We start from the raw sequence: 10,640 nt of genomic DNA, 5'->3' as shown, positions 1-10,640 counted from the left end.
AGCGATTGAATGTAGCTAGGGCATTTGTCAATCCAAACGGCATGACAGTGAATTCATAATGCCCATACCGAGTATTGATGGCTGTCTTCGGGATATCTTGCTCATTAATCCTAATCTGATATCCTAATTTGAGATCTATCTTTGTGAAGATCTAGGCTCCACTTAGCCTGTCCAGAAGCTCATCAATTCTGGGGATTGGATACTTATTCTTAACTATCAACAGCTGATTAAGACCTCTGTAGTCCACACAGAGTCTTAGCGTTCCATCTTTCTTTTTCTGAAAGAGAACTGGCGCACCCCAAGGTGAAACATGGGGTCTTACAAACCCTTGTTCTAACAGCTATCTAAGCTGTTCCTTGAGTTCGATGGATTTAGGAACTGGCATTTTGTACGTGTGCAAGGCTATTGGCTGAGCTCCGGGGTTCAATTCAATCACATGATCTACTTCCCGAATTGGAGGCATCTCTGTTAGCTCTGCTGGGAATAAATCATCATAATCACTTAACCATTTAGGTTCTTTAGCTTTTAACTTTGAGTCTACCGGATTCATTTTGACAAGATAAATGCGCTGCTTCTTTCTAAGTCCTTTTAGTAACTTAGAAGCCTTTACTAACTGCAAACTTGGGGATCCTGAATTTCCGGTTCCTTGAACCTTGTTTCCGTGAAGGTCACGGAAGGAAATGGTTCCATTGTGAGTGAATGTCATCTTGATTTTTATGGAGCCAATCCATTCCAAGGATCTCGTCGAAAACTCCCAAAGGTATAACTTTGAATTGACAGTCAGTTAAATTTCCATCTAGATTGAACTGAATACAATCTGTCTCAAGGTGAGTGAAAAGAATCTTCCCACTTGCCAATTCAACTTGCATAGGTTTCCCTGATTACTGATCTAAGACTAGCTTACGCAAGCATCCATGGGAAATGAAAGAATGAGTACTGCCTGAATCAATCAAAAGCTTAAAAGGCTTACCCTGATACTCAGCTGGAGTATGAATGACAGAGAATTGACGATTTGGCCCTTGGTTTTCAATTGCAGCATAAATCTGTCCTCTTTCCTCTTCCACTACTTTTGCAATTGTGACTGCTCTGGCTGCCTGCAGTCTGAGGCGGAACTCTTTCTCTTTGGTTGCCCCAGTTCTCGGAAGGAGCTCTGAGGCTACTCTGGACAGAGGCAGACGGCTGGAGCTGGAGTTCTCCTGGGATTTCCCTGATTTGGGCGAGATGGACCTTGATTTGACTGATAGGAAGGGGTTGGTCTTTGCATTCTCGGTCCTTGACTTCCCTGTCCCCTTGACATGGCAGGAGTCGGGCAGTCTTTCAGCTGGTGACCAAAACCCTGGCATCCAAAACATCGGTTCTCACTTCTGAGCTCATCCCTCTGAATCCTTGAAATAGGTGGGGCTCCTGAGAAAGTGTTCTGGGGGAAGGGTCTTCCTTCACTTTTGAATCTTCCCGCATCCTGATTCTGATTTGGGCCTTGCTGCCTCTTTGGGGGAGGAAAGTTTGAAGTACTTCTTGGGGTTTGGAATCTTTTAAAATTAGAGGGTGCAGGCTTTGGCAGGACCTTAACAACAAAGGCTTTGGCAAAGTCCTTTGCCATTCTTACTGCTTCGGCCATTGAGACAGGTTTGGCATTCTTCACTAAGATGTCCATTGGCTCGTTCATTCCTCGAATGAATCAGGCCATCAGCTGCTCTTCATCCAATTGTGGGGAATATTTGAGGAGAAGGGCAAAAGCTTGATGGTACTCTTCAATTATCCGGCTATCCTACTTTAATTCCAAGAATTCATTCATTTTAGTTTCAAGGAAGCCCAGAGGCAAAACCTCTTTCTGAGAGGTAAGCTTTAAGATCGGTCCAGGTCTGGGTATTCCGGTCGAGATGGTTAGTCTCGCAGTGATTCTCCAAGCGACCTTGGCCGTTTCCACAATCTTTAACCTAGCGAGAGCCATCTTGCTTCTCTCATTGTAGCCAGTTACATCAAAGTATTCCTCCATTGCCTCAATCCACTTTTCCACTACTTCACCTAACTGCTCCCCTTTACCCTTGAAGGGACCAAGTTGGGATCTGTGCAGGGCTTTTCGAACATCCGGATCTAACTCTTCGTCATCGGTTAGAGGATCCGGTTGCCTTGCATGGGCCGCACGCCTCATGATTCTGACAAAACGAGATTTTCGTCAACTTAGCTTTGATAACAGATTTATGATTATTTAATTTTTGTGATTTATTCTTTAAACAGATAATTATTTCATCATACTTCATGAAACAAGATTTACTTTGATAATTTTAGTAACCATATTCACAATCATGAAAACAATTTGGACTTCTTTTGCAAAACATCGTTTATTATCAAAAGTTTTTGATATATACATAGAGCATCGTGGCTCCCAAAAATCACTGCCTCAATCGTATTCACATAAAGAAGCGAAACTGCGAAGGAGACATACCATGGTACACACGATTCATTACAAAAAGAGGTGCTATAATTCTATCTCTGGGAATAAAGCGGCTAAGAAGCCTAAAAAGTAGGCATGAAGTTCTAAAGTTCTTGGGTGAATTATCAGAATCATGGCCAAGGAAATATTTTGCCTGAGCCTCTGACGCTGACTAGTACTGACATTAATACACCGTCCTCCACAGAACCACATATACCAACGTCGCTCAAGAGAATCAGGAGAGTAAAGACTCTCAAAATGATGTGCGAGTCTCACTCTGCTTACTCGGGTCATAGCAGAGTTGATGAGGTGGTCGAATGCAAAGGCTATCATATCCTGACTTTGGGAGAGTTCAGGAATGCCAGATAGATTCAGGGTATCCATCTATAAATTTTCAAATCAATTTATGAGTTTTCAATTTTTGAAGTTCCTTCAATATAATATTAACAGTGAAAATATTATTTCCCAGATTTACTTTAAAATTTTTAAGCAATTTCTGCTGCTGTTACGTAAATTTACAACAACACTCTGATACCAACTGTGAGATCCCACTGCCCCCTCCGCGCACCGGATTCGCAGATGGTAGCAGCGGAAGCAGCTCCCTCTTGCGCGGGGCAGGATTTCTTACTCGGTGGCCTCGCCCTCGAATGTCCAAGCACAAGACTAAGCTGGTGGTCATTCCGAAAACCAAAACCGAGAAAATTTTCCATGCCCGGAAAAAACGGGGACGATTACACCATTTTTATTTTCTTAACAAATTCTTTAAACGAGGTCAAGATACTGAACTACCTTCATCTGATAAAACCAGATAGAAGGGAAACTATTACAGGCTTAACTTTAAAGGAATCAACGCTTTTTTCCTAATTGAATCAGGCACAGCCGTTGATTTATTCTTTAGAGAAGTCTTCAGGATTCTAATTAACCACTCGAGTTCTAAGCGTAATCTTATTAATCAATCTTATTATTACAACTCAATTTCTAAGCGTAATCTTATTAATCAATCTTATTATTACAACTCTACTGATTCCCGCCCATCCGGCCCATAGGTTAGAGAAGTCTTCAGGATTCTAATTAACTACTCGAGTTCTAAGCGTAATCTTATTAATCAATCTTATTATTAAAACTCTACTGATTCTAGCCTAACCCCATCCAACCACTGGAATAGTAGAACCAGACAAGTACTCACCCACCCACCCATAATTGAAAGCCTTTCTTAACTTTTGCTTTAGAATACAGACTCACACACTCTTCTTTAAACTTTAATTTATTCTTTATCAGGATTCTAATTAACTACTCGAGTTCTAAGCATAATCTTATTATTAAAACTCTACTGATTCCAGCCTAACCCCATCTAACCACTGGAATAGTAGAACCAGACAAGTACTCACCCACCCATAATTGAAAGCCTTTCTTAACTTTTGCTTTAGAATACAGACTCACACACTCTTCTTTAAACTTTAATTTATAAAACAATCCATTGACAAACAATTACTGGGTACAGATGTCACAACTCAAAATTTCCATTCAATCCTTGTTTCTCACAAAACAGTATCACTCCAGACTCTCCGTTGAGACCAGTAGGTCAGCAACGAGATCCAGTAACAGATTACAATAAGTTTCTCGTCATCATACATATATATCTTCCACAACATACACATGGGTGTCCTCGGCACCGCGAGCCTGTGCATTGCCTGGTTAGAACCCTCCAAGATCCTCCTTAGGTGTCCTGGCACTTCACTCAGGGACCGCTTCATCGACTCTCATCCATCGTACCACGGAAGCGCACCATTTTAACCATACCGAGGGGCTGGTCAAGACCAAGGCAAGCTTTGCCACCTGAGCTGTCTTTTGAACACTCCCCGCCAGCTGTTACAACCGAACTTTCCTTAGAACACACATATACCAAATGCTCCCTCCTGCATTCTGGCGTAAGACAGTCCTTTAAGAAAACAGGGTTTCTATGCAAGTTTTCATTTTGATTTTCTTTTGAATACAATGAGTATATCTTAATTCCGTATCCAAGACTTCTAGATCACAGGTCTGGATTCCCAAGCAGAATTCCTCGAATTTTGAATTCTTGATCCTCAGATCAAAATCAAAGGTCTCAACTTAGTTTCATGATTTGAGTCTAGATTACTAAACTGGTCACATCGTCTATTCTTGAAACTGACGAAGGAGTTATGTCTTAGTCATAGTCTGATTCAGGGTTTAAGTCTAGAAAGATTCTCTCTGATCTATCTTTCTCGAAGGTAATAATTCAATTACTACTTTACTGAATTCCAAACTAAACACAAATTCCTATGAGGAATAAATTAATCATTTATCTAAAATTTTGACTTCGATAGTTTTTCTGAATTTTCTCATTGCCATCCTAGACAATATGAAACGGTAAAATTTTCTTTCACAGAGTATTTACTTATTCATTTACCAATATTCATAGGATTTAAACAAAGGATTAAAGAGAACTCTTGTTTTGATATAAAAAAATTTGTATGCATAAAATCCAACTTCTAAAGAAATAATACTTTTATATAAAAGAAAAATCCTTTTATGCATCTATTTATGCATAAAAATCAATATTAGTGAAAGTAACACTTTTATAATAAAAATTTTCTTTTTATGCATAAAAATCCATTTTGATGAAAGTAACACTTTTATAATTAAAAAAATATTCTTTTATGCATCTATTTATGCATAAAAATCAATAATGATGAAAGTAACACTTTTATAATAAAAAATATTCTTTTATGCATCTATTTATGCATAAAAATCAATAATGATGAAAGTAACACTTTTATAATAAAAAAATATTCTTTTATGCATCTATTTATTCATAAAAATCAATAATGATGAAAGTAACACTTTTATAATAAAAAAATATTCTTTTATACATCTATTTATGCATAAAAATCAATAATGATGAAAGTAACACTTTTATAATTAAAAAATATATTCTTTTATAATTAAAAAAATTAATATACATCTTTCTATGCGTAGAACTTGATTCTATTGAAAATCACTCTTTTATAATAAAAATAATAATCAATATGCATCTTTCTATACATAAAACTTGATTCTATTGAAAATCACTCTTTTATAATAAAAATAATAATCAATACGTATCTTTCTATACATAGAACTTAATTCTATTGAAAATAACACTTTTAGAATAATTATTTTTCTACAATGCATTTTTCTATGCATAGAATGAAAATGACACTTTTAGAATATACAAATGATAGGGATTACTCTTTTAGAATAATAAAAGATAATACTTATTTCACCAAATTTTAAAAAATTTTGCCATAACCTTCTTTGTATGGCTGACCATTTTTTAATTTTTTCTATCTTAAAATTACTTAAAAATTATCCCCAATTGGTTTTAAGCACTCTAAACTAATCAATTTTCACTTTTAAAAGAGACAAAAAAGTTTAATTCCAACATTTAGATCACTTAACTAGGATAAAGAAGGGTTGATTTTAAGAATGAGAGAGGGGGAAAGCCTTTCCAAGAAGGCATAGCATCTGTTTATCATTTTAAGATAAGAAACAATTTAGAAAACCATTAAAAGAATAAGAAAAAGTAAGATTTCTTACTTACATGAAATTCTGGGAGCTTTCCTTTGGCTTGATGGTTTGAGGGATCTACTCTTGGTTGCAACAAAAGTGGCCACCAATTCAGGGAATGGTAAAAAACGAGTGAGTTATTAAGAAATTCACAGTTCTTGGCTCTTGGGAGGAGTAGAGTAACAGTGCATAAAACACTATTAAGCTTCAACAAAGGGAGAGGCTTCTATTTAAAGAAAAAAGTGAGCTTCTAACCAAGCAAACTGATTCTAGAATTTTCCAAATCAGTTTCGTCAATTTTTGACCATTTTTAGGTCACTTTAGCTTACTTTTTGGAACTAGACTTGAATTAGGAGAGAGGAGAGATGAAATATCTCAATTTTTGATGATTTAAAACTCCACCACACATGTGAAGTAGGCGCCTCATTCATGAGGGGGGGAATCCCTATTGTGAGGTGTCAAAAATCCATTTTTTTAGTAATTCTTTTGGTCTTCATCTTATGTGAGTATTTACTCATTTTTGGGAGGATTTTCTTTATTTCTTCTATTTATCTTCTCCACACATTTGGATGAATCTGATTGGCCCCTCAAAACATTAATTTTTAAAAGTTTTCAAAAATCTGGACCCCTAGGGTAAGGCCTCTTGAACAGGTTATACTTGATTTCTAATGCACCTTCTGAAAATCTTTTTGAACTTCTGTTTCGGGGGAACTTATTTTAATAAGATGGGATATTTTTCCATCCAAAAATATTCAAAATCTGAATAACCTCTCTCTAGAATATTTTCTCTCTCTAGGCCAAAACAGGTAGAAACAAGATCTTTTATATTTCTGAAGAGGGATTTGATTACAGGGAAAGATGTTGGACATCTTGAGAGGCTGGGGAGGAATCTTACAATATAGAACTCATTATCAGATAATAATTCATTCAGAATATATCATTCATATCCTTAACACAATAATGGTCCATTAGACCGAAAATTCCATCTGAACATTCCTCCATGGGAATTTTAGTTATGCAGGTTTTTAATTTGTCATCCCTTAACTTGATCCACTGGGTCAAGTGTTAACAGTATAGCAATCTGTCAGCGCAATCCACTAATCTCATAGGCATTTGCTGAAGTCACAATCATCATTCCAGTTATTATCATCATCACTGGGATTCGTCCCATTCATCCTCATTGTGGCTTTGTTAAACTTATCTTCTTTCAACTAGAATTCAGGAATCATTATCTTTCAATCAGAATCCAAATCAACTCATCAATTCTCAACCAAAATTCTAAAATCATATCAACCAGCATTCGAATTCATCATCTGGATGGCATTTTTGCTTATAATTTCAAGGTCTTAGATTTACTCGTATATACTACGAGTAAAGAGCTACAATTATACCCTCAGTATATACGGGTAATCACGGTCCTTGGAATTATAAGGTAAATACCATCATGTTTAGGCCTCAAGCAAGTCAGGGATTCCATACAATTGCGGTACTTCCATCTGAAGACCCAATTACCTATTTATGAATCTTCATTCTGAATACCAATTTGTATGAATTTCATCACAAAATTTTAATCATTTACTGGTACTTCATAAATTTTTGACATTTCTGGCTTCTCGGTTATTCCACTTTAGCCAATTTACTCTGATACCAGATGAAAGATCCCTGCCCCCTCCGCGCAACGAATTCGGGGGGGTGCTAGTAGCAGCGGAAGCAGCACTTCTTATGCAGGGCAGAGCCTCTCACTCGGGGCCTCGCCCCCCACGGATGTCCGGACAAGAGACTAATCCCTCGGTTCTTCTAAAACCGAACCCAGAAAAACTTCCCTCGCCCGGAAAGCACAGGCGATTCCTCCATGATATTTTTATTGTAACGTAGTCAAGAGCCTTAACTAACCGAACTGATCCAACCGAACCCATAAGTCACATGGTCAGATCAAGGAAAAGACTTGCACTTGGATCATAGAGACCAACGCTTTTTTCCTCATCGAGAGGCACAGCCGTTGATTCTTTTCCATAGAACAAGGACTCTCCGGGATCGTACCATAACCGAGTTGAGTCTCATTTTAGGGATCATGGGTTAGCCAACCGCCCCAACCACTGTAGTGATAGAATCCGTTTAGGAATTTGGTTATGTTTTGTCCCGGGTACCAGCAGCAGGGAAAAGAGTTCCCAGGCCCCCTAGTCGGCGTTTCATGCAAATTTCAAGATAGTCACACCACTTACACGCAATATGAAATTGCCTGTTTCACAGATTCAGCTAACTTTAAAACAATCTTTTAATGAAATCATAGTATCACTGATCATAATCCTCCAAAATATCCAGTTGAATTCTAGTGTCCAATCATTCCTTCATCGGTGTACCTATGGCATTATTGGCAACCAGAACGCTCATCACCTGTCCACTCAAGGGCCTTTTCAATAGTCCCTAGCTCATAGTCCCTGAAAATATATTCACTTATAAAAACCCAGATGGACTCTCCATTGAAGATCAGCAAGATCAACCAATAGATTTATATAAAAGAGCCATAGACTCGTCCGTTGAGGACCAGCAAGGTCAATCAACCAGATCCATGCCCGAATTCAGAAAACAACTCTTACTCCTTGTTCCAATATCTTCCTCGACGTACGTATGGGTATCTTCGGCGACCCAGCGCTCGCCCAAGCACCGTATGGTCAGCACCCTCTAGGATCCTTCGCAGGTCACCTAGCGCTTCACTCATGGGCCGCTTCCTTGGTCCCTTATCCACCATACCGGAAGGTCACCATTTAAATCGAATCGAGGCTCAAGACCTCTGCCGACCGTGCTACGCGAGACGTCCTCCGTTGACTCTCCGTCACAGCTGTTGCAACTTTATCACTTAGGTCTCCACAACCTCATTCACAAGATGGTCAAAATGCTTCCCCAGCATTCTTAACATAAAACAGTCATTTAAAAATAGGTCATAAATACAGTTTCTATGACGAACTCTTGTCTTTCCACATTGTTCCACACCAATCCACATTACTTAATCCAAGTCCAATCATATGTATTCCCATCGTCCTTCATCCATTCTCATCCAATCACATCATTTTCCATCTCATCACATCTTTCCACATTTATACTCATCACATATCTCATCCACTCGCATCTACCCATATCCACTCTCATCACATCACATTCATTCACACTCATCCATTCATATCTACCCCGATCCACATCACATCACACCCATTTCACCTCACATCTCATTTATTTCACCTCACATCTCATTCATTCACATCTATCTCGATTCACATCCCATCACATCTCATCCATTCACATCACATCTCATTTATTCACATCTATCCCGATTCACATCACATCCATTCACATCACATATCATCCATTCACATCTATCCCAATTTATATCATATCACATTACATCCATTTCACATCACATCTCATTCATTCACATCTATCCCGATTCACATCACATCACATATCATCCATTCATATCTATCCCAATTTACATCACATCACATCTCACCCATTCACACTTATCCCGACTTACATCATATCACATTCATCACATTCATTGTATCTCCATTCCATCACATACATTCTGTCCACATTACATCACGTCCACATCTATCCACATCATATCTCATTCATTCCATCCACTTTACATCACATCCACATCATATCTCATTCATACACATCCCATCTCATTCACCCACATCCATCCAATCATTCACATACATGGCTATCCACATCTATCCATACATTCACATCTATCACTTCACATCCACATATATTCACATCACATCACATTTCATCCACATCTCTTTACATCACATCATATTTCATCCACATCCACATCACATCTCATCACATCTCATCCACATCCACATCACATTCACATCCACATCTCTTTACATTACATCACATCTACATCACACTCACATCCACATTCCTTTACATTACATTCTTTCACATACACATCCACATCCATTTACATCACATTCTTTCACATATACATTCACATCCATTTGCATCACATACACATCCACATTCATTTACTTCCCATCTCACCCTTTCACATATCCTCTCATCTCATTGTCATCTCATAATTCACATCCACATCCATTTACTTCACATCTCATCCACATTCATTTTCATCACACCACATCCTATCACATTTACTTCACATCTCATCCACATTCATTTTCATCACATATCCTATCACATCCCATTCACATCTTATCACATCTATTCACATCCTATCACATCCCATTCACATCTTATTCCCATCTAGTAACTTTTCCTACTTCGATACCCGATAATAATGAGATTTTTTTTAAATTTCTGCCAATGTTTGGCTTAGATAAAGGTTCTTTTTCTCGACGACTATTTTCATATTCTTTCTCAATTTCTCAAATAAATTATATTCAATATTTCTCTTTTGAATAAAAGAATTCATGGGATTTACAAAAAATCAATTCTACCCATATTTTCACTTTTGATATATATTCATAAATTAAATTATACTAAAAATTTCTCTTTTTTTAATTTAATTTCTTGGATCTCAAATATCATGAGAATTCCTCTTTTTACATTTAGTTTCTTGAATTCTAAATATCATGGGAATTACTCTTTTATCCATCAAATAAATTTATCTAAA

The sequence above is a fragment of the Cibotium barometz genome, chromosome 11 (assembly GCF_041138505.1).
Source record: "Cibotium barometz isolate CiBa-2024 chromosome 11, ASM4113850v1, whole genome shotgun sequence".
In the NCBI taxonomy this organism is placed as follows: domain Eukaryota; kingdom Viridiplantae; phylum Streptophyta; class Polypodiopsida; order Cyatheales; family Cibotiaceae; genus Cibotium; species Cibotium barometz.
Note: the sequence above shows the minus strand (reverse complement) of the source record.